Here is a 22,675-nt window from a genome sequence, read left to right on the forward strand (position 1 = left end):
CCATGGTGGGTGTACTCTGTTGTCCTGCTTAGTCAGGAGACAAGCCTCGGTGCAGTATTTGGATCACCCAGAGGTTAGGGGGCTTGGATCTGTACTGTGGGGCAGGCTAATTTCTAATTAATTCTCCACATTGTCACTCTTGCTTTCAGACCTTAACTAGCCAAGCTTTGGTTCAAAACACCTGGAGGCTTGGCTGCTAGTCTTACTTCTGCTGATTGCCGTGGACTGAATTTTTTTCAGAACTTCCTGTTTTTGTCTGGGTCTCCAATATCACAAAACAAGTCACTCTGTCAATAAATCCGCCTCTGTCTCTGGCTGGAGTTGGGAAGTGAAGATCTGTGAAAAATTATGTGTGTGTTGTAGGGGAATGAGAAAGCAAACTATTTTTTCCTGTTTCAAACGTCAGGAAAAATTCAGTTTGAGTTGGAAGGGTTGGGCTGTTTCCCTGGTTCCTGATCACTTTACCTCCTCCCCAGATTTGCCCCTTGCATGCCAGCAGCCAAGCACTGGTCTGGTCATTTCAGGGCATACCCATCAGATCAGTCCAAAACTCTGCTTCGTGCCCCTTTTGGAATCTTTCCTGGAGGTGCTGTGTCCCAGAACAGTTTCAGGATAAATAAAAATAAATGGGGCTTAATACTGACTATGGCTCTTCAAGTCATTCTCATTACCCTGTCCAGTAGCTTTCAGTGGGTATCCAGTGGATTTGCCATGGATGCCTCCTGATTCTATTCCACTGAACTGCAGTCACTAGATGACTCAAACTGTTTTAACTCTAAAACTTTGCCTGCACTAGAAGGGGTTTTCTGGTATAGCTAGAATGGCAAATTCTCCTAGTGGAGATGCACCCTGTGCTTTTGCCAGCATAGTTTATACCAGCTCCCCAGATTAAATAAGCTATACCAGCAAAAGGACTTTTTTCTAGCATAACTGCAGCTGCACTAGGGTTTTTGCCGACAAACCTATGCTGGGTGTGACTTTTTTTTTCCACACTCCTTTCTGACATAACTATGCTGGCAAAACTTTTTAAGTGTAAACCAGGCTTAACTCTGCACAGTTGCAGTCCCCTGTAAGTGGTATGTATATGGTGCCTTCCCTGTAGATGGATCTCATAGATCTATGTACAGGGATCACTCCTTCTTGTAAAGCAGCAGTTGTTTGGGTTCAGCAGCTCTACCCAATAGCATATTTAGGAGAGACTTTAGAGAGGACAGAATGCTATACAACCCCATTCATCTTGGTTCTGACCTGTAACTCACTTGCTGTTCTAGTCCTGGGTTTCTTATACCTCAATCCTGACCTGCAAACAGCCTCTGCTCTTCAGAGCCTGAACCTTTTCTGAGCAGAAGCTGCAAAATCCTAGTGTGGGCAAATAACCACTGCTGGGATCTTGGCACTTTGATGGTGCCAGGAGAGAGAATTTCTAGATCTGTGGGAAATGTTTACAATGAAGCCTGAACTCAGCCAGGACTCGACGGCTCTCATGGTTCATTACAGGCTCAGAGCACGTTCGTCAGCAGGCTTGCTGGGGTTCACAAACACTTTGGGCAAATCCAGGTCATGCTTTGAGCCGGTACAACCTGATTTACAGTTCAGCATCAAAACTGCATGCAACTCACAAATGTACTTTGATTTCACCACAAAACCGGGTGAACCTTGGTACTTCTGACTGCATTTCCCCTTGAGGTTCTGCATTCATTTGAATGAAAGGCTTTGGAAACAGTTCTTTATAATTTCCACAATCTGCCACTGCTGCCACCTCCTCCTTTGGTGCCTTTTTGAATTGACCCTTGTTGTGAGACAGAAACCAAAAGGGCCAATTATGCTCCCATGGAACCTAGTAGGATTTCTGCCTTTGGTTGCCATGGGAGTAAGTTGAGATAACCGAATCTGTGTTAGCTCTTGCTCCATCCTTGCCTTTTTTTAAGCCAGAAGATCTGAAAACCTATGTCATGTTCAGATCCACTCTCCAAGAGTGAAAGGCCAGTGCACCAACCCTCCTCCCACCCCCTTTACTCCCTACCAGTCCTTCAGTCCCTGAGGTTATTAACTAAATAGGCAAACAGGGGAGCTGCTGTCTCTCCCTCCTCCCCCCCCCCCCCCCCCGACAAACCTGCAGTCGCTAAGTGCTGCCATGAGAGAGGAAATGGCTTGTTTAAAAAAGAAAAGCCCTGATTTTTTTTTTAAGAATACCATCAGCAGCAGGCTATGATTAATACACATAATTGAAACAAATTGCAGCTAACTGCAGAAAACCGTCTCCCAGCTGTTGACAGAAGGAAATTGCTGACAGCCTTTTCTCATTTAGCGGAAAGAAAAGAGGAACCTTCCCCAACACACAAACAAATATACAACCACTGTATGCCCCAAACCATCCACATACCCACCCTCCCACCCACATATATCCAAACATACAGGTCTGCAACTGCCACGCATGTATATTCAAACCCACTTTTTGCACACATACATACACAGCCGCAAGCACACATTCACAGTCACTGTTCTCTCTCTCACACCGCTTCCTGCACACATCTGTACAGCGGCATTGTCAGTTGAATGAAATCTTTTGAGGGGCAGTGCATTCCAAGAGAGCCATTGCTCTAGATATGCTTGCCCTGAAGTGTGAATTTGTGTGCGTGTACAGATCGAACATCAGAGCCCCTTTTTGCTAAATCTGTGGCCATGATTGCGATTTGGAGGGACGGAACTGACTCCATTTTGGCCTCTCAGCCCTCCTCACTTAATTCTTTTTCTACCTTGTGTCCCTCCCACTTTTTACAATTCACCATGAATAGGCTAAGTGAAAGTGGCATGTCGGGACAGACATGGGCCTGGAACCGAGGAGAATCACCATTTGGATACCACAATGGGTAATGGACGCACTGCAGAGCCCTTTCCCAGTCTTTAGGTTGTTTTGAAGGGAGCACCCAGTGGGCTGAGAGGGGAGTTCAGTGTTCAAAGGCTATTCAGTCTTTGTCCTCGACTAAGGCTCTCAACAAGGGAGCCAGAGGGTTGATGGTTTTGTGATGTGGACACCTGTCCCATATGCAATTGGGAACAGGCCCATCCAGTGATCCTTTCCCACCAAAGACCCACAATTGCTCCCGAGTAGACATCCCATTGCTCACAGTGGGCCAAATGGAATGTCACTAAAACAGCAGGTGTTGTTTGGCCAAAAGCTCTTTCAGAGTATTAATAAAAGACCCCCAAAAGAAGAGAGGATGAATTCGCCAGTCAGCATAAGAAATGATAACCATGCTGTGTGGCATACAGAGGGGATGTGCCCTTCAGCTGTTTATTACCTGCCCACTAGCCACTGGACTGAGACAACGGACTTATTTCACATAGACTATCAATGGGCTGTTATAAATAAATATGTACCCCACTTTATGACCTACAGCTGCCTGAAGATATGTCAATTGTCATGGACTGTCCTTCTTTTGAGGTATTCTTCACAGGTGTATCCAATGAAAATGCAGAAACAACACCCTCCCACCTCTTTTATCAAAAGGGTGATGGTATATGTAGAGGTTAGAGTGTGAAGGGGATTTAGGAACAAGGACTCCTGGGCTTTATTCCTGGCACTGCTACTGCCTGTCTGTATGACCACAGGCAAGACACATCACCTACTTGTACCTCAGTTTCTCTATCTGTGAAATGGGGATAAACATTAATTACTTCACAGGGCTTCCAGAAAAGGACAAAGAATTATCAGTTTATTATTATTTATGATTAAATAGAAAAATAAAGGTAGCAGCTATTCCCCGAGTATCAGCGTTGGAACAATAGTGATTGCTGTGCAGTGATACAAGATGGTAAAAAGTAAGAATAGTTTTGCCTGTTGAAATAATGTCGTGAAGACTGTTTGAAACCAAATGCATTTTATAAGTGTTCGGAAAATAACCTTTTTGAACTGGTGCCTGATTTATTCTTCCCCTTCCCTATGTGTCTGTGTTAGCTGTAAACACATCAATATGGAGCAGTTAGCAAAACAGTCTTTTATCAGAGGTGTACCTGGATCCCAGTGGACGCTAAACAGCTCCGGAAAGCAGATACAGCAGCAGGAAAATAACTGATAAACTCAGATGTTCCAGGTTGTGGATTGTTTTCATCAGCTAGTGATTCATGGAAGCTGCAGCCAGGGGAATAAAAGAGGGCTGTGGGTGCTGGCATTTGAAGTTTAAAAGAGGCGCATGTGACAGCAAGCCATGTGTTTGTTTACGGCACTGTCCAGGGAGATTGTGGAGAGCCCAGAACATCCCAGTAAGAACCCCAAGCACTGCAAATCATTAAAATAATGTCAGGTCTCTCAAACTCAGGGCTGCAGGCTGTTGAAATTTTTGTTGTCTCTGTGGCCAAGGCCCCTTGCACTGTGTGAACAAAGCAGGGTCAAGACTTGCTTCCTCTAAGGCAGTGGCTCTCAACCTTTCTAGACTACTGTACCTCTTTCAGCAGTCTGAGTTGTCTTGCATACCCCGAAGTTTCACTCACTTAAAAACTACTTGCTTACAATTTTCATAATTACCTGTGGTCTCCTTACTCTCTTGCACTTTCAGTTGGATACAGGATTCTCTTTCACCCCCTGACCTGAATGGTTCAGCAACGTTGCTCAATGGCTGTTAAACAGTTGTTATGTTCAACTCCAGAAGGGACTTCATTTCTTCTTGTAGTGATTCCTGTATATATAGAGCTGTGAATGCAGGTGCAATCTGCAGCCCTCCTGCCCCTGCAGGAGTCACTCCACCTGAATCGGGGTTTGACCCCCCTCCCCAGGGCAAAGCAGGTGGCAGTCAGGAATCATGGCAATGTCTGTGTGCTCTTGCATTGCCCTAGTCAGTGCGCCCCACTTTCTTGGCAGTGCTGACTGGCCCTGGTCACCCCTTGTGGGGCAAGACTTGTGCTTGGCTTGTGCCATTGGGCCATGTTAGTTGGCTTTTTACCATCTGAGGGCCTGCAACCTGGTTCTGCCAAGTAAAGTGAATTGAATGGAAAGGCTGTAAAATGTTTTGGGATCATCTGGGGGCAATGGTGCTTTATCAATTTGTGATTTTTGTAAAATCTGGAATATAATATTTTGATTCATCACAGTTTAGGGAAGGAAGGTCCTGGAGACCAGCAAGCTTGAGCTGTTAGGGAAACACTGTTGCAGTGTAAGCTTGTCATTTGACCTGCTTTAAAATTGTTCTGAACAGTCTTTTAAACGCCTTCAGTCCATCTGCTGAATCTCAATGTGCTCTTTAATCTGCCACACGGTCATGGAAGAATTAAAAAAAGAAACCAGCTAATGTTTACGTAGGGCCTACAGTGCGAGATTTTCTAACATTTGCGCGTGTGCTAACCCCTGGGAATTGCACACATGCATGTGGGATTAGACATTATTGATATTTTCAAGGCAGGCGCAAATATACAACGGACGATTTTGCATGACGGTTCCTTGCTTTGCTCAGAACTGAAAGGGTGCGTGTACCTTACCTGTTTGCCTGCTGATCGTCACTGCGACTCCAGAGCAGTTCTGAGCCCTGAAGTTCTACAAAGGGAGGTGGCTGGTGCGGGAGGCAGCACACCCTGTGCATTTTGCAAGATCGACCTTGTGCTTTAAGAAGTAGTGAAGCATAAAGGTATAAATAGCAGCAGGAACCGCTTTGCTCATCTGCCAGGGGTAGGGTTGCTTAATGATGTAAGCAGTTGGGTAAAGATCCTTAAGCTTCCAGGAAGGACTGGCTCAAATCCTGTAGTTCAAAGACAGCTACTATGTAGCGGACTTTTGTTGGAGACCTTAAACTGCAGTTGTGGTCGAGAAAGTGGCTGTGTAAAATGCACATAAATTTACCCAACAGAGCTGCTCTGTATTTCAGAGTCAGATTTGCTGACTGTAGAGACAAAAATATATAATTTTTTTACCATTTACTCCTTTTAGTCCAGCAGAACCAGCACAGTTCTGGGTGTGGGAGCTGGATTCTGTTCTGACTCGTGTATCATCAACAGGCTCTTTACTCAGTTGCAGTTACAGGGCTGAATTCTGCCTGGTATGCATCTGGGTCACCCCACCGGATACTATGGGGTTAGTAAGGTGTAGGTGAGGGTACAATTTGATCTGCAGAATCTTTATTATTAGTGGTGGTGCACAAGCCAAAAAGAAATCCAGCTTGTGTCTCTGATCCCAGGATGAGTTGGCAGGACTGGCAGTTAGAAAATGCCATTCTTTTACTTGAAAATTGAGCACATTTCATCTGGTAGCTACTGAGCGACAATTTACCTGGAGTCCTAGAAGGTTATTGTGGCACAGTCACTTTTCAGAGAAGAATCACACTTTTACAAAGGTGACATCCTTTGCCCTCTCTGTGGACATTAAAGATTCCTAACGCTTTCTAGGAGTAGGCGTTTACTCTACGGGCTTTCAGACAAAATTTTGTCTCCGTCCTTGGCTGAGCAGCGCATGTTTTGCTGCCAGTCTGCCCAGAAGTGGCTGCATTTTAGTGGTGCTGTAGGCATATAGTTCCTAAAGTGCTTTAGGGTCAGTCCTTTCAAATAAAAGGTGTGTCTGGGGGTCTAAAATGTTTTTAAGATACTTGGGTTTGGATTAGAATAAGCATCGTTACAAGAAAACAGGATCCAAGATCCACCAGGGCAAACTCCTCTCTAGAAAAATAGTGGCAGCTCCTTTCTGGACCTCACAGAGGAAACAGTTTTGCGGTTGTACTCATGACACAAAGACTATGTAAAATCTCTTGCAGGGGGATTAGAAAAATCGTCCACATAATATCCAGGCTTTACCTATAAGAGTAAGAATTACATCAGCTATAACCTTCTAACAACAGGCTTAGTGAACACTGTGTGAATGTGCAGAGATGCCAGCCTGATCTTCTCACTCATCATACTGGTGTACCTTCATTGACCACCATAGAATTGCTCCTGATTTACACCAGCGCAAGTGAGATCAGAATCCTACTTGTAATGCTAGAGAACCAGTGACTCTATTCGTTTTCATGTTGACATACAGAAGCAATAACCTGTATGGTTTTAATAATATTCTCTCCATCCTGCAAGGTGTCAATTGAATATAAATAGCTGGACTCATATTTTACAATGATAAATCATATCAAGATACGAAAATAATTTTGTTCATGATATAAAGGAGTTTGTTCCCCTTACTTTTCTTTTTTTAGATTAAATTGATATTTACCAGCATTCATCTGCCAAGCTGTATTTTCTCCACATTGTCTCTGTTCTATCCCTGGTGGGGCAAGTGTTCACACTAAGAAATATACATTGGTCCTCTTGGTCTCAACAGCCTTGGCAAAGAGGCCAAGGATTGAAAGTGGCACAGAGTCTGAATGCACCTCTCACTCTGAGAGCAGGGTCCTTCTGAGTCAGGGTTAAGCCATGGGTGAAGTGGAGGGAAATCTGAGGGGGAGCTGGCATTGCACATGCTCATGCTGTACCCATTCTTTGGATAAATACAGAACTTTGGAAACCAACAGTGCCATTGTGGCATCTTTCACCAGGGCTGCATTTACTTTCATAGCAATTTGCTGAAATAAAACTGAATAACTGGTATTGGGTACAGCAATGATGCTGGGAATGTTATCAATGACTCCTCACCCCCTCTCCCTTCCAGGTGTTTGACTCAGTTTCATGTGGTGCGTGTTTTGGGGCAGGGGCTGCACGGGAGTTGCTGCTGATGTGTGTTGGGACAGGGCATGAAAACCATAGAGTTAGTAGGGGAAGGGAAGCTTTTCAATTGTATGTTTTATTACCACCCCTCAACAGCAAGTATTATGCATTTGGCCAGTAAGCACCAAAGATGATTTGACAGTATTGATCACACCCAGGCACAGCTCCCAGCCCTTCTGTTTTATAAGATCCAGCACCTCCTTTTTCCTCTGGGGTGCCTTGAGGGAGCTGTTGAGCAACTGGAGCTCCCATTACAGCCCCTGAGAATTGAGTGTTCGTCCCCTCTCAAGCTCACTCCCAGAGTCCACCTGAAATTCACCTTTACAGAAAAATCCCAGGGTATCATTGAGTCAGAACATCCTGACATCATCATCAGGAGCATTTGCTCCACTGTGTGACCTTGGGGAAGTCATCCAATCTGTCCCATCAGTTCCTCATTTGTAAGATGGGGGTGATGATGATATTTTCTTTCCTCTTCTCTCTTTTGGTCTTGTCTAGATTATGGATAAAATTTGCAAAAGCACCTAAGTGACTCAGGCACCTAAGCCACATTGAACTTCAACGAGACTTAGGCACTTTTCACAATTTTCGGCAAGGCAGGAACTGTCTCCCACTGCATGCGTATACACAGCCTAGCACAATGGGACCCTGCTCTCAGCTGGATCCTACCATAATACAAATAATTATAATTAATAATAGTATTATACAAAACTCACCTGCCCTTATATGAGGATCATGATCATTAAAAGAACTAATCATATTTCATTCATCCATCACAAAAGTTTAATGAAATTACTTATCTTGGGAGAGTGGAATTCTAAAAGGTGGTGTTTGTTACATTTAAGGGATAGTAGAGCTGTATTAGAGCTGACCTAGGCTAGATCCAGCAGTTCCAGACCAAATACAATATTTCCACATCCTACAGGAGTGATTGGTTCTTATTTCCTCTTCTCTGCCTTTTGTATTTCCTGAATATAATAATAATAATACTCCGTGGTTTTCCTCCGTAGATACTAAAGCACTTTATAATGGTGGGTAACTTTATCCCCCTTGTACAGATGGGCCCGAAGAGGTTAATGCTCACATTTTTCAAACCTGTTCATTAAGTCTGTGTGCCTCAAATTTTCAGTTGAGACACATTGGGCCTGATTTCCAAAGATGTTGAGTGCATTCAGCTACAATTGGCTTCAAACTGACTTCAGTGAAGGTGCTCAGAACTAAAGAAAATCATGCCCAGAGTGTCCCAAGACACTTCTGAAAATGTAGGGCTAACTGATCTGTTCAAGGTGTCACAGCAAGCTGACAGTAGAGATAGGAACAAAACCCAGATATCCTGACTCCCAGTTTGGCAACTAACCCAGTGGACAACATACTTTCCACTTCATGCTGCAGAGGCTCATCTCTCCCAAGGGAATTTATCCTCTTGCTCAGTCAGTGATGAAGTTTCACTCCATGAGAGATGGGTCAATTTGTCTTTATGCTTTGGAAGGGGTTGTTTGATAGCTGTTACTACTATAAAGGACATTAATGGAGGGAAATGGCGCCTAGTCCTTTAATAAATGCTTGTTTCCAATCAGTGGTAGGACCTGATTCTACAACAGTGGGGATGACTTAGGAAAACATGTGGGATATTATCTCAGCCTCTGCAGCTCTATATTCTCTTTCATTTTCTTGCAAGGCTCTTTGTTCCTTAGAGCTGCCTTCTGCAGCACAGAGGCTGTGTGGTTGTGTGTAAGGTTTGCATGCATGGGGTTAATGTTCTTTTGCACACTGTGGGGCTCTTCCCCTTTCTCCCTTCTCTTCATGACCCTTATTTTACACATAGCTTCACTACGATCGAGCCACAAGAGTGTAACGGAGAAAAAAGATCTGGGTGAAATTGAATGTCCGTGGCCACTGTGTGTCATTCCCCTGTCTACTGTGCCCTCTCTCCCTCCATTCCGCTGTGCTCTCCTATGATAGCCTGGAGCCCTCCTTGCTCCCTTTTGGGCATTGTGTTAATTGTTTGTGGTGTCTGCGTTTTTTGGTGGCGTGCGGTGGGAAAGGTTAGCTGTCAGAAGCAGGCCTGTCAGTGGCTGATAAGACGCTTGGGAGATTGGATTTGAATCATTAAGCTCCCTCCCTATAGAGGTGGAGTCTGCTCTGCTACAGGAAAAAAAATGACAAGCAGGGGGAGAAAAAGCCCAGGACATGGAGGGAGCATGTGCAAGAACACGCTGGCATCCATGCTCCTGACGACATACACCATAGAAACACAGACACATGCCATTCCACACACACACCCCATAGAAACAGTCATGAGCCCCCCGCATCCCACCCCCATAGAAAAACATGCTCTCACTGCATGTGGTCTTCATTATACATATGCACCCCTTCACTTTCACATGCTGCATACACGTACTCCCTCTATACACACATACGTATGTAATGCATGCTTGTACACAACTCCCCATGTATGTGTACCCCCTACACACATATGGTTAACCCAATACAGACATATACTATGTACACACACTGCTTGTGCTTCTCAAAATACAACTCCCTATAAACCCACATCTTTCTCACACCCACCGACTCTCTCACCTGTTCCCTTTGCATGTTCTTCACTATTTACACACGCCCCTGCACATACCTCCATGTACTTGCTCATATTACACAAATTGGCAAACCTCCTGTACACATATGCCCCCCCACACAGACTTCCCTACAAACACACACTATACAACTATATTCCCTATGCACACTTCTTACAAACCAGAGCCACTCCTTTACACTTACATATTTACACCCTACACATTGGCAAACACACAAAATGCCCCCTACGTGCTGGCATAAAGATACACACATCAACCCACCCTCTTCACCCTATAGTAGTACTCTCTGCACACTGATACACACGTGGTCATAAACAGAGAAATACACCCTACGTACACCTGTGTCCTTGCACACACCCTACCCATTACAAAAATGACCTACAAGTGGCTTTTGATGATTAAGACTTGTAAAGTGTTAGAAGATGAAAAGCCTGATGTAAGTGATGTGTTATTGCACAATGGCATAGCCATGTACACACACACATGCTTGACACACACTCTGACACACACAACAGCACCTGCTGTCCCCCATAGCATTTTAAGAAACATTATTAGAACCCTAAAATGCAACAATATACTTTGTAAAAGGACCGTTTTGAAGATAATTGTTGAGTCATTATTGTGATTAGTCTCTTAATGTAATTTATTTTCTACTTAAACTTCATACTGCCAGGACACCCAAAAAGCTTTCTGCTCAACAGCAAGAGTGACCGCTTCTGGTAGACTGTTTGCCAGGAGCTGGGAATGGGTGACAGGGGAATGGATCACTTGATGATTACCTGTTCTGTTAATTCCCTCTGGGGCACCTGGCATTGGCCACTGTTGGAAGACAGGATACTGTGCTAGATGGACCTTTGGTCTGACCCAAAAAAACAGACTCCAACGAGAGACTGCTGAATTGGAATTAATTTGCAAACTGGATACAATTAATTTAGGCTTGAATAGAGACTGGGAGTGGATGAGTCATTACACAAAGTAAAACTATTTCCCCATGTTTATTCCCCCCCGCCCCCACTGTTTCTCAGAGGTTCTTGTTAACTGCTGGAAATGGCCCACCTTGATTATCACTACAAAAGGTTTTCTTCCCCTCCCCCTTCCCCCCCGCTCTCCTGCTGGTAATAGCTCATCTTAAGTGATCACTCTCCTTACAGTGTGTATGATAACACCCATTTTTTCATGTTCTGTGTGTATATAAATATCCTCACCATATTTTCCACTGAATGCATCCGATGAAGTGAGCTGTAGCTCACGAAAGCTTATGCTCAGATAAATTGGTTAGTCTCTAAGGTGCCACAAGTACTCCTTTTCTTTTTGCGAATACAGACTAACACGGCTGCTACTCTGTGACCCAGTATGGTCGCTCTTATATTCTTATGTTAAACTGATGCCATCACAAGTGCAGGAGTGTCTAGTTCAATGCTATTTGTCTGCATCTGTCTTTCCACTCCTTTTGTTGTGCTTTTCAAGCATAGGGGGGCCCAACAGGAACAGGCTTTCCTCCTGGCCCTTCTTTGATCGATCTCAGATAGGAATATCCTTCCCCTCATCTCTGTGATTCTCAAAGAAAATCTTCACCTCCATCTGCCTGTGCTGTCAGTGCAGGCTCCCCACAGGCAGTTCTCCAGGGCTTTGTGTACTTTAGTTGTAAGTGTCCAAAACAATGGTGGTCCCACCGCTTCCACGGGGAAGACACTGCTTCAGCCTCACAGAGCTCCCTGATATTCAGCCTACATTTTCCTTTTCTTAATTTCAACCCAGTCCTTTTTTTTTTACCAGGGTTAGCAGATGCCATTTTATTAGATGAATACTAGAGATCTTACATCTAAATCAAAAACCCAGGTCCAAACAATTTGTGTTGGGGGATATTTTGAATCTGACTCCTGCTCCAGATTCTCTTATCTTTATAATAGGCTGAACTAGGAGAATGGTGGTGGTGTGGGGCTTGGGATCCAGATAGCGATCCTAACTGTGAACTAAGAAGAGCAAACTCCTCTGAGGGTGTTTAACACCCTCCTCAGTCTCTCTTCTCCCCATACCCCATTCTCCTGTAACCCCTAGACTCATGCTCCCCCAGTGCCTCACTCTTCCCATCCATCTTTCATAGTGTTTTTGCTGCTCCTCATAGTCCCCGTGTCCTCTTTAGCCCCTTGAACCACAGTGTGGCAGCCATTTTGTCTGTGGGAATGGCTTCAACCTCACTGAAGACAGTGGGAGGTGGCAACCCTCTTTATTAATGACTCCCTCACTTCCATATGCAAAGAGACTGTAGGGAAATGGTGGCCATCTTGATGAAGTCAGCCGCATTAACTGTAATAAGAGATGGTGGCCATTTTGAACAAGGGGAACTTTGTGAGTTGGCAGCTTTCATCATGTTTTCACGAGGCAGGTAAAAACCCATCCCAAAATTGCCAGAGTCGCGATAAAATCATGATTGCTAATGTAACATCTCTTTGGTGAAACTGAGTAACTTCATGCATATAAAAGGCATAATTTGAATTTGCGCAATCAGGCAATGGGTTGTAATGATTTATGTAGGCAGCACCTCCATCAATAGGTGGAGCTTTAACTTTATCTTAGTGCTGAGGTGTCTGCTTTGATATGTTGTTGTATCTGATTTGGATTGTAGGGGGGTTGTAGGAAGTTTTATCCATGCCTGTGGGGTTGGAGTTGTTACTAGCAGCATCCCAATACATCCTTGGATTTCTACAAGGGAGTGTTGCAGTATTGAAGATAAGCAGCTGGGAAATGAAGAGTGCAATCACACACTTACACACACACATTCATATCACACTCTGTCTCACACATACACACACGCACACATATTTTCAGCAAGCATAGGAGCATCTTACAATTGTACACTGTATGCCATGCACCAGGTGGGCTGGTGGGTTTCATAGCAACCATTAGGTAGAGAGATACCTGCGCAATGGGGAGGCTGCTGGGAGAACTGATTCTGGAATCCCATATTCATGATGCTGCCATATCCTATCCCCCCAGATCCTGCTACACAATGGGAATACAAATCTACCCACCCTTGATGCTTTGTGCCTTTTGCTTTGCATTTTGCTGAATGCTCCCATGTCTTGAGGGGTTTCTCTCTGGAGATAAATCTGATCATTTAAATCACCACATTTTAGAATGATGCAGGTGAGGAGAGTAAAAGATAAGCTGTGAGAAATGCAAAGCCAAAGAAATAAAAAAAAACAGTTATCCAGGACTGTGATGAGAATTCACCCTTGTGCTGTGGCTGGCAGGGAGAAGGGGCTTTTAAAGTTTTTATCCAACTCCCATCACCGTGGTATCTAAACATCAGCTCCTAGGAAGATCAGCAGCAAGTGCCCACCCTTCCTGTGAATACTGCTTTGTATCCCTCCCTTCCAAGTGTAAGGGGCAGCAGGGTAGAAGGCACAGAGACTTTTATGCGAAGAGGCAACCAATGGGATATTCAGGCTGGTGACATTGCAAGGGCAAAGGGAACAGAAGGGAAGAATAGATATGAGGCTGGAGAGGCAGAACTGATGGTGGGGACTGGGGCAGAGCAAATATGGGGGTAGAATTGATGTTGGGAGTGGGACAACAGGATTGTTTTGTGGGGTGGGGCAGAACTGATTGCTAGGCGGGGGGATGGCCAGATGTGGGGGTGATGAGACACCTCCATACTTTTTTCAGACCTTTTTAGCATTGCCTCTCTCCAGCCAACAGCCAAAAGTATCTCTCCCCATCTAAAAGGCTTGGAATTTAATGTTTCCTCACATATGGGAAACAATGCAAAATCTCACACAGATAACAGCACAATCATCCATGCTTTGCAAACAATGAAAAATCCACTAGAACAGAGATACCCAGCACACACTCTTCTCTGGACAGCTTCCTGGAGCTGTGTGAAATTCCAATCAGCTGATGCCAGGGACTAGTAAAGCTATTAGCTGGCCACTATAAAGAGTGCTTGGAAATTCCTTGTTTTCCACTGAAGATGCATTAATGGCTAATGCCCAGTGGGAATTATTAATAATTACTTAGCACTTTTTATCCAGTGGTTTCAAATGACTTTACCTTCATTGTTGTTATCTTCATAAAACAGATAGGAACGAGCGGGCTTTTAACAGGCAGAGACATCTAGCTTTTCAGGGTAGTGTGTACAGCAGCTGCCAAAGAAGGGCAAGGAATGACTAACATTAAGCAATAGGAATTCTTTGGGTGGAACATAATGGCCCCTCTGCTTTTATTGCTTAGCAAAGAGGCTTTTCTTGGTGAGATCAGAGCTGCAGCAGCGCATGCAAAACCAAGTTTAGCACAGAATGGGCACTGACTGGTGTATGAGTCTCACCATTAATGTTGGGTCCTAGACTGACAGGTGTTCAGAGCAGGGTTAGACATTACAAAAGCATTTCACTAAGTCCCACTGGGACCAGGTTAAATTGTAAAAATAATTGTCATAAATAACAGGTTGTAAATTAGCATCAACTTCGGAGTCTCCTGGTGCATTTTTGTCTGAATTCTTTATGGAAAGTCCATGGGGCAAGGTCTGTGCCTTCCTTTCTGTTGTACGGCATAGAGTACACTGCTACAAATAATGACTTACCATTCCCAGTTCCTACTAATGTCACATGACTATGTGCCTATGCAGTAGGGTAATATTGTGATGCCTGGAATGAATTTAGGGCCCTTCCCACTGTAAATCATGACACTCTCGTTAGAATGTGCTTCTTCTCCAAAACAGTACAGAAAATAAATTGCCTTTTGAGCTCTGCTTGTAAGACATAGGGCAGACTGGTGTGAATCTTGCCCATCCTGTACATTTTAGGATGGGATCCCTAATGGGATCTTAGTTTGGGATTATTCATACCCAAATTCTATACTCAATTTGGAATTAGGATCCAAGATCCATACACAAACTAAAAACAGATAAAAAACAAAAATAAAACTTTCATGCCCATGCCTGCTTGAAGTAGTTTCAGAGCAGAAAATACCAGATGAATGACTCTGTGCATAGAGTATGGATTGAAAGCTTCATATCAAAACAATCTGTACAAATAGGGAGTGTAAGTGAAACATCTTGGATTTTCTCTGCCCCATTTTGATGGATCTGCAGTTGATGCCTTAAATTACTATTCAGATTTTTAATATACCCTTCTCCTTATCCCTTGTACTGATGGCCAGCAGCATTCTATCTATGTGACCGGGAGACTGGAAGTGAGACCTATTAATATACTTTATGTTGAGCTAACAGTCACCCCACCTTCCCAGAAAAAGGCCATTAAATGTGTATTCAATGCTTCACAAATCTGTGGCTGTGGGGAAATGACTTAGTCATAACGATTGCATTTGACTCCTGACCTCAGATGCTAGCTATTTTGATCAGAATTACCTGCAGGTATATAGAGCGTGTGTCCGACTTGATTGTAACACATTTCCTTCCTTCAGATCAGAAGTGAGTAGGCAGAGAAATTACCATAGTAGAAAATGTTAAGCTCTTGGTTCTGACTACTTCAGAAGTGCAATCAATGTCAGTCCTCTATGGCTGGGGTGGCTGTCTATTAACATAAACATGGGTATTCCTTGGTGCTGTGTAAATGTAGGTGTGTGACCTACTCTCAAACATGCTTATGTACACACACAAATGCTCTCACAAGCACAAATATACATTAGTTATTACCTTCCTTGGCACTCCCAGAGAAAGCTCAGATTTTTATGGATCCATCCTGTGAGCCCCTCTTGCAAGGCTATTAAAGGGTCTAGGTGGTTTTTCAGACCTCACACTGCAGTGCTATCACTTGATGACATTATGGGTTCATGTAATAACATGATGCTCCTGCTTCATGACCTGAGGACACAAACATCAACACATGATTATTTCTCAAGGGTAGTTGTGACAGGAAATAATTTTTTCTTCTTCCAGTGCTGGTCCGTATCTGTGTTCCACTCTTGGGTATACATGCAGTCCATGTGTCTGAGACTGAGAATTCTTGCGAGTAGCATCCGTTGCACTGCACCCATGCCCCTACTCTCCTCATGCTCGGCACTGAGGGTACAAGGGAGTAGGAGGTGGAGTGCTGACCAACCATCTCTCCAGTTCCTTCCTACTGCCACATGACCTGAGATGGAATCCTCTAGTGTTTCGAGCTTTCCCTTTCTCTGTAAATATTCCTATAAATATTCACCGTTGTATATTATTCTTAGTTTTTTGTAATTAGTGTTTTGATAACTCCAGGAAGTTAGTGAGAGAATCCCTACCCCGATGAACCCTCCTGGCCTCCTGGTGTGGGACTTAGATTATACTCAGAATACTGGGCTTCAAAAGCTGTGTCTTCTGTCCCTGCTTCATTTGGGTCAGCGACAACAAGCAGCACTGCCTCAGAGAAACTCATATCTCTGCTCAGTGTAGTATCTGCCATTCTTTTTCCAGCAGAACATGACAGGTGTGAGAACTTTGGCTTTGGAAGTACCTTAGGGAGCATGCAGTGAGGCCTCAGTCACAACCAGCTGGGGAGAGCTCCCTGTACACTGATCAGAGTCAACAAGGAGTGCATCTCCTAGTACTATGCCTGACCCTGGAGTGGAGAGGGGCAGAGAGAAGGACCCTTTGGTTAGCCATCCCCATGAAAGTAAAAGCGTCCTCATGCTCACAAACACAAAAACAGATCCTCTCCTAGACTTTCTAAGAGGAGAGATCCCTCCCTGACCCCCTCCAAGTAGAGGGAGATGTCATGTCCAAACCATAAAGGTTTAGGCCATCCAAAGCCACATGGGCGAGTTCAAAAGACTCGTAGAGCAAAACTCCTTCGGTAACAGCCTCTGCATTGATCTCAACACTGATTGCGGTGCCACCTAAAATGAAGCACCGGGACCTGAAGGACTGGGAATCTTCAGTACCATAGAAATCACATTCAGTGTCAATACCATCCTGGCCCCATAAAGAATCACCCTCTGCACCTACTCCAATGGTACAGGTGAAAAGATACAACCTCCAAAGGTGCTGATGACTTATACCAGTTCGGACGATATCTTCGTCCTCCTGGACCCACAATTTTCATTGTTGTCGAGACTGATCCTCACCAGGGAAAGAGATAAATGCCTGTGGGAATATAGGACTCTGGAAAAAAGTCCATCCTTTGTCCTGACCATTAGCTACGATTTCCTCTCAAGGGAACCATCAGCACTGCTGATGGACCTGGATCCAACCTTTTCATCTTTGGAAGATATTCATGTGGAACCAGATTCACTTCCACCCAGGGAATTCAGCCCAGACAGGGGATCGAGAATCTCCTGGAACCAGCCCTGGGCACACAGAGAGGCAATAACAACAGACAAGTGGTTGATGTATATCATCCATTCCAGTTTCTCTGTGCACCTTCTTCAAAACCCCTTTCCCCTTTTCAGGAACGTCTCTTATGAGAGAATCCTCCTTCAGGAGGTATAGTCTATTCTCCAATGGGGAGCAATACAGCAGGTACCCCCTGAACATTGTGGAAAAGGCTCCTGTTCAAAATATTTTCTTGCCCTGAGAGGAAAGGAGGCTGGAGACCCATTCTCACCCTGTGTCAGTATTTTTATTCACATGTTGCAATTTTGTATAGTTACATAGACATCAATAGAACCATTCCTAGGAAAAGGCACATGGTTCACAGCTTTCAGTATGAAAGACTCGCACTTTCATGTGGATATTCACCCCTCTCACAGATGATTCCTCAGATTGTGGTGGACTCCCAACACTATTAATACAGGGTGCTCCCATTTCAGGTTAGCTATAACTCCCAGAGTCTTCAGAGAAGTGTTCTCAGCTCAGACAAGCCAGCTCCACCATCTTTCTGTACTTGAAGTACTGGCTTCTGAATAGCAGGTTTTGCCTCGAAGCCTTAAAATCAACTTCGTCATTGCTTCACCTTTTAGCATCCCTGGGAATCTGCATAAATGCGGAGACACCTACCCTGACTGCAAGACAGTTCATAAATTTATAGGAACGACACTGGATTAAATCAGGGGTGAGGGCCTACCTCCCCACTGACAGATTTTGCACCATGGACACTCTGATAGATGTAATTACACACAACCCTCATTACGTGAGTTTGGCTGTTCCTTACTCTTCTGGGGCATATGGCGTCATGTACTTATGTGATGCCATTCACAAGACTCCATCTCCTTTACCTGTAAGCTTGGCTCCAAACGGTATGTGCGCTGAGCAAGCACAGCATGAATATTATAGTGACAATTCCCTCTGAGGTGAAGACCTCTCTGGCTTGGTGGAGAGACCCTGGTTATGTGTGTATGGGCGTTCTCTTTCACACCTGATGAGACCATAATTACAGACATCTCCCTGATAGGTTGAAGAGCCCACATGGATGATTACACAGCACAAAACACTTGGACTCCTCGGGAAGACAGAATACACATCAATTTTCTGGAACTGAGAGCAGTAGGAGAGGCTTGCAAAGCATTCCTACCATTCATACAATCCCAGCATGTCCCAATAATGTCAAACAACATAACTGCCATTTTTATAGAATAAAGCAGGGAGGAGCACTCTCTGTTCCCTTCCATCCTGGTAGTTATCTCACGTTCTACGGAACAGTCAACTAGACAGGGCACAAGTCATCCTCATTGTCCCCAGATGGCCCAGTTCTGGTTTCCAAGCCTCCTACCAGTGTTATTTCATCCATCTATTAGCATTTGGACCTTTCTGGATCTCTTGATCCAGAAAAATGGCAGGGTCAGGCATCCCAACCCCAGTGCTCTTCATCTCATGGCTTGGTATTTGGATTGGTGTCAAGCCTAGAATGTTCCTGCTCTGAGGTGGTGCAAATCAGTCTTTAAAATATCAGAAAAGTTTCCACCAGAAAATGTCACCTATCCAAGGGGAAACATTTCTCTGTCTGGGCTCAGCAAAAACATCTCTCTCCACAGACAGCTGAAATAAGTTGGACAGTCTTCTTACCCTTAAGATGAGGCAAGCTTTCAACTGCTAGCTACGTGTTACATGTCTCACCTGTCAATGAAATTCGCTTTTCTCACTGCTGTCACCTTGGCCTGAAGGGTAGGTGAACTTAGGGCCTTAGTGAATGATCCACTGTACACAATAGCCTATAAGGATAAAGTCTCACTATGATTACACCCAAAATTCATCCCTAAAATAGTTTTGGAATTTCAATGAACGAGTCCATTCACTTACCTGTGTTTTTCCCGAAGCCCTGGGCCTTGGGTGAGGAGCGAAGACTTCATTCACTCAGTGTGTGGTGAGCATTGGCATTCTCCTGTCAGAGAATGAAACAGATCAGGAAGTCACCTAGACTGTCTTGTTGTCATAGCAGAACGAGTATGAAGGCAAGCTGTATCTCTAAGGGCACATCTACACTGCAGTAAAAGGCCCGCAGCACCAAGTCTCAGAGCCTGGGTCAGATGACTTGGGCTTGTGGGGATCAGGATGCTGGCCTTAACATTGTAGTGTAGATGTTGAGGTTTGGGCTGGAGCCCAGGCTCTGAAACCCTGGGTCTCAGTGCCTGGGCTCCAGCCTGAGCCCAAACGTCTACACTACAATTGTTAGCCCCACAGCCCAAGCCTTGTGAGCCTGAGTCAGCTGACCTGGGCCAGGTGCGGCTGTGCTGTGGGTCTTGTATTGCAGTGGAGTCATACCCTAAGCGGATCTCTAGCTGTATTCTACTCCTATTATCCATTCACACAGCTTTCTCCCCAACAGGGGGTAAAGGCTCACTCTACAAGGGCACAAGCATCCTCAGTAACATTGCTTCCAGAGGTACCACTGCTTGACATTTCCAGGGCAGCTATGTGGAGCTCCATCCACACATTGGTGAGGCTTTACACCTTGGTCCAGGACTCCGCCACTGATGCATCCCTTGGGACAGCAGTTCTGCAAGCAGCAATATTATAGAATCATAGAATATCAGGGTTGGAAGGGACCTCAGGAGGTCATCTAGTCCAAACCCTTGCTCAAAGCAGGACCAATCCCCAACTAAATCATCCCAGCCGGTATCCTTGCACTATGCGCCTCTCTAAATATGCTCATCAGTCACCCACAGTGGAATACAAATAGGGACCAGCACTTGAAGAAAGGGAAATTAGTTACCTTATTGTAACTGGAGTTCTTCAAGCTGTATGGTCCCTATCTGTATTTCACTACTTGCCCTCCTTCCCCTCTGCTTCGGACCATGACAGGATTTGTGGTAGAGAAGGAAGGGGAGAGACAGTCAGTCTGCCCCATCCTTATACTTTTGGTGTGGAGCCTGAGGAGAGGAGGGGTTCAGCCATGGATCAACAGACACTACTCTTAGGAATTCTCCAGTCTCAGGTGCATGAAGTGTGTGCATACCCCAGAGTGGAATACAGACAAGAACCACACATCTAGAAGAACTCCAATTACAATAAATTAAGTAACTTCCCTTTCCCTCAGTCTCTTATTAAGGGGTTCTGCTGAATCTTTGCTTGGACTAAATGAGACAAAATGAAGCAAAGAAGTGCTGCTAATGGGTCAGTGTGGCAACAGAATAGGCTCCTGCCTAATGCAAGAGACATGGGAGTGACTGCAGTTTGATTGTGCCATCCAGGAATTTCACATTCAGCCTTCCATTTCTGGGTGGGATTCAACAAGATTCCACTGTGCTGATAATGTGAGGAGCCCTGGAATGTGCATCAGTCCCCTGAATACCCTGTTTACAATGTGCTACTCACTCTCAGCCATTTTGCAAGCTTCACAACCCACATTTTGTATTGCCCCCCTACACTTGATTCAAGTTGAGTGGCTGACTCTCCAGTCACATCTGAGCGTGTTATGTGATGAGGCAGGAACATCACCGGATTTGGCTGCTTTACTGGTGGATGAAAACAAGCAAGAAATATTTCAAGAACATTGATTCTTAGTTATTAGTCAATGAAAAAACCCTAATGGCTAAAGAACAGTTTGTCAAAACCAGTTAATTATCCATGTGAAACGACCTAATACACAGCTCACTCCAGCTTTTATATTTTTTTAAAAAGCACAAAACTTCCTCCTTTTTCAACTCTGCTAGATGATTAAAAGAAGAAGGAGAAAAAGACATTTCTGAGGGACTGCAGGAGACAGGGAATTGGTGGTGTGAAAAAGGCATTTAGGTTGCATGTTGGATTTATATATTAGTGTGTCCTCTAGAGTTGCTATCATCCCGGTTTTTGGCTTCTGTGTCCAGCTGCCATTTAGGGTTGCCGGGTGCCTGGTTTTCGACTGGGAAGTCCAGTTGAAAAGGGGACCTGGCAGTATCTGTTCAGATGTACTGACTGGACACCAAAAGTCCAATTACCATTGGGTGGGGGGACACTCTGGGTCACTAACCTGCTCCAGCTGGGGCTGCCTCCTACATGCAGGCAGGCGCCTTGTCAGTATGCAGCAGCTCCTGTCCCAGTCCCGGAGCAGAGGGAGCCCAGCGGGGGCAGGAGAAGAAGGTGGAGATGATCCAGTGAGTGACGGGGGGAGGAGGGGAGAAGAATGAGTGACATGGATGGGGCCTTTGGGGAAGAGGTGGAGTAGAGGCAGGGTCTTGGGGGGAAGAGGTGGGGAAGGGGTGGTGCTTTGGGGGAAGAGGCAGAGCAGGGGGAAGGACCTTGGGGGTCTGGTTACCAGCAATTAGAAATGTGGGAACCCTACTTTCCTCTCTGCAGAGCTGAGTTCAAATGCTGCCTCCAGTCACCAGAGGAAATGAATTTGCTGGTCATGCCCTGGTGTACTGTACACACAGGAAATTTGGGGGTTTTTTGCAAAGAAAGAGAGGCTTTGTTGTGTGCTGCCAACAATCCCCCGTGCTTTATTTTGCTCTACAAAGAGATGCATCTGCCTATTAAGGATTCTCTAAGTAGTGTCATCCAGCAGGCAAATATCTGTGCTAAGTACTGCAATTAGAAGTACCTAGAAGAGTTTACTGCTACCCTGTCCATTTCAGATTGGTGTCAGTGTTCTGACCTGGATTTCACTGTGACTGTCAAAGGAGAGAACTTGAGGCAGTGACTCATTTTACCCCTTCAGTATGTCCTTGGAACAAAGGGACAAATCAACCAGAATTAGATTCAATACCATCTCAAATATACTCCCAACAGTAGTTCAGGCAGGTGTCTGGCATGGCATTACCAGTATGGTGGTGGTCAGAGGCACATTAGTCACTCCTTTTGGAATCTTTTTGGGCAGGTGGTAGTGTGATGGTTACATTGGAGGTCATTCCCTCATGCTTCTGATAAAAATGTAAATTCATTTGTAGCACAATTGTAAGTTTTAACATTTATCTTCTTCTGGCCACTATTGTGCTACCTTTGAATGTCTTCCATGGAATCAATGCTGTCTGCAATGGAAGTGGAGCCAATATATTGATTTTAACATGGATTGAGGACCCTACTATTGAGTCTGTTGATAGCTACACTACAACAGAGACAA

General features: G+C 44.7%; 1 protein-coding gene across 1 annotated transcript in view; it reads left to right on the plus strand.

Moving 5' to 3' along the window:
* NRXN3 (neurexin 3) overlaps positions 1–22,675 on the plus strand; it is a 1,403,073-nt gene that overhangs the window by 369,602 nt on the left and 1,010,796 nt on the right. The window lies entirely within an intron of this gene.

The sequence above is a fragment of the Lepidochelys olivacea genome (assembly GCF_965140295.1).
Source record: "Lepidochelys olivacea isolate rLepOli2 genome assembly, chromosome: 6".
NCBI classification, from domain to species: Eukaryota; Metazoa; Chordata; order Testudines; family Cheloniidae; genus Lepidochelys; species Lepidochelys olivacea.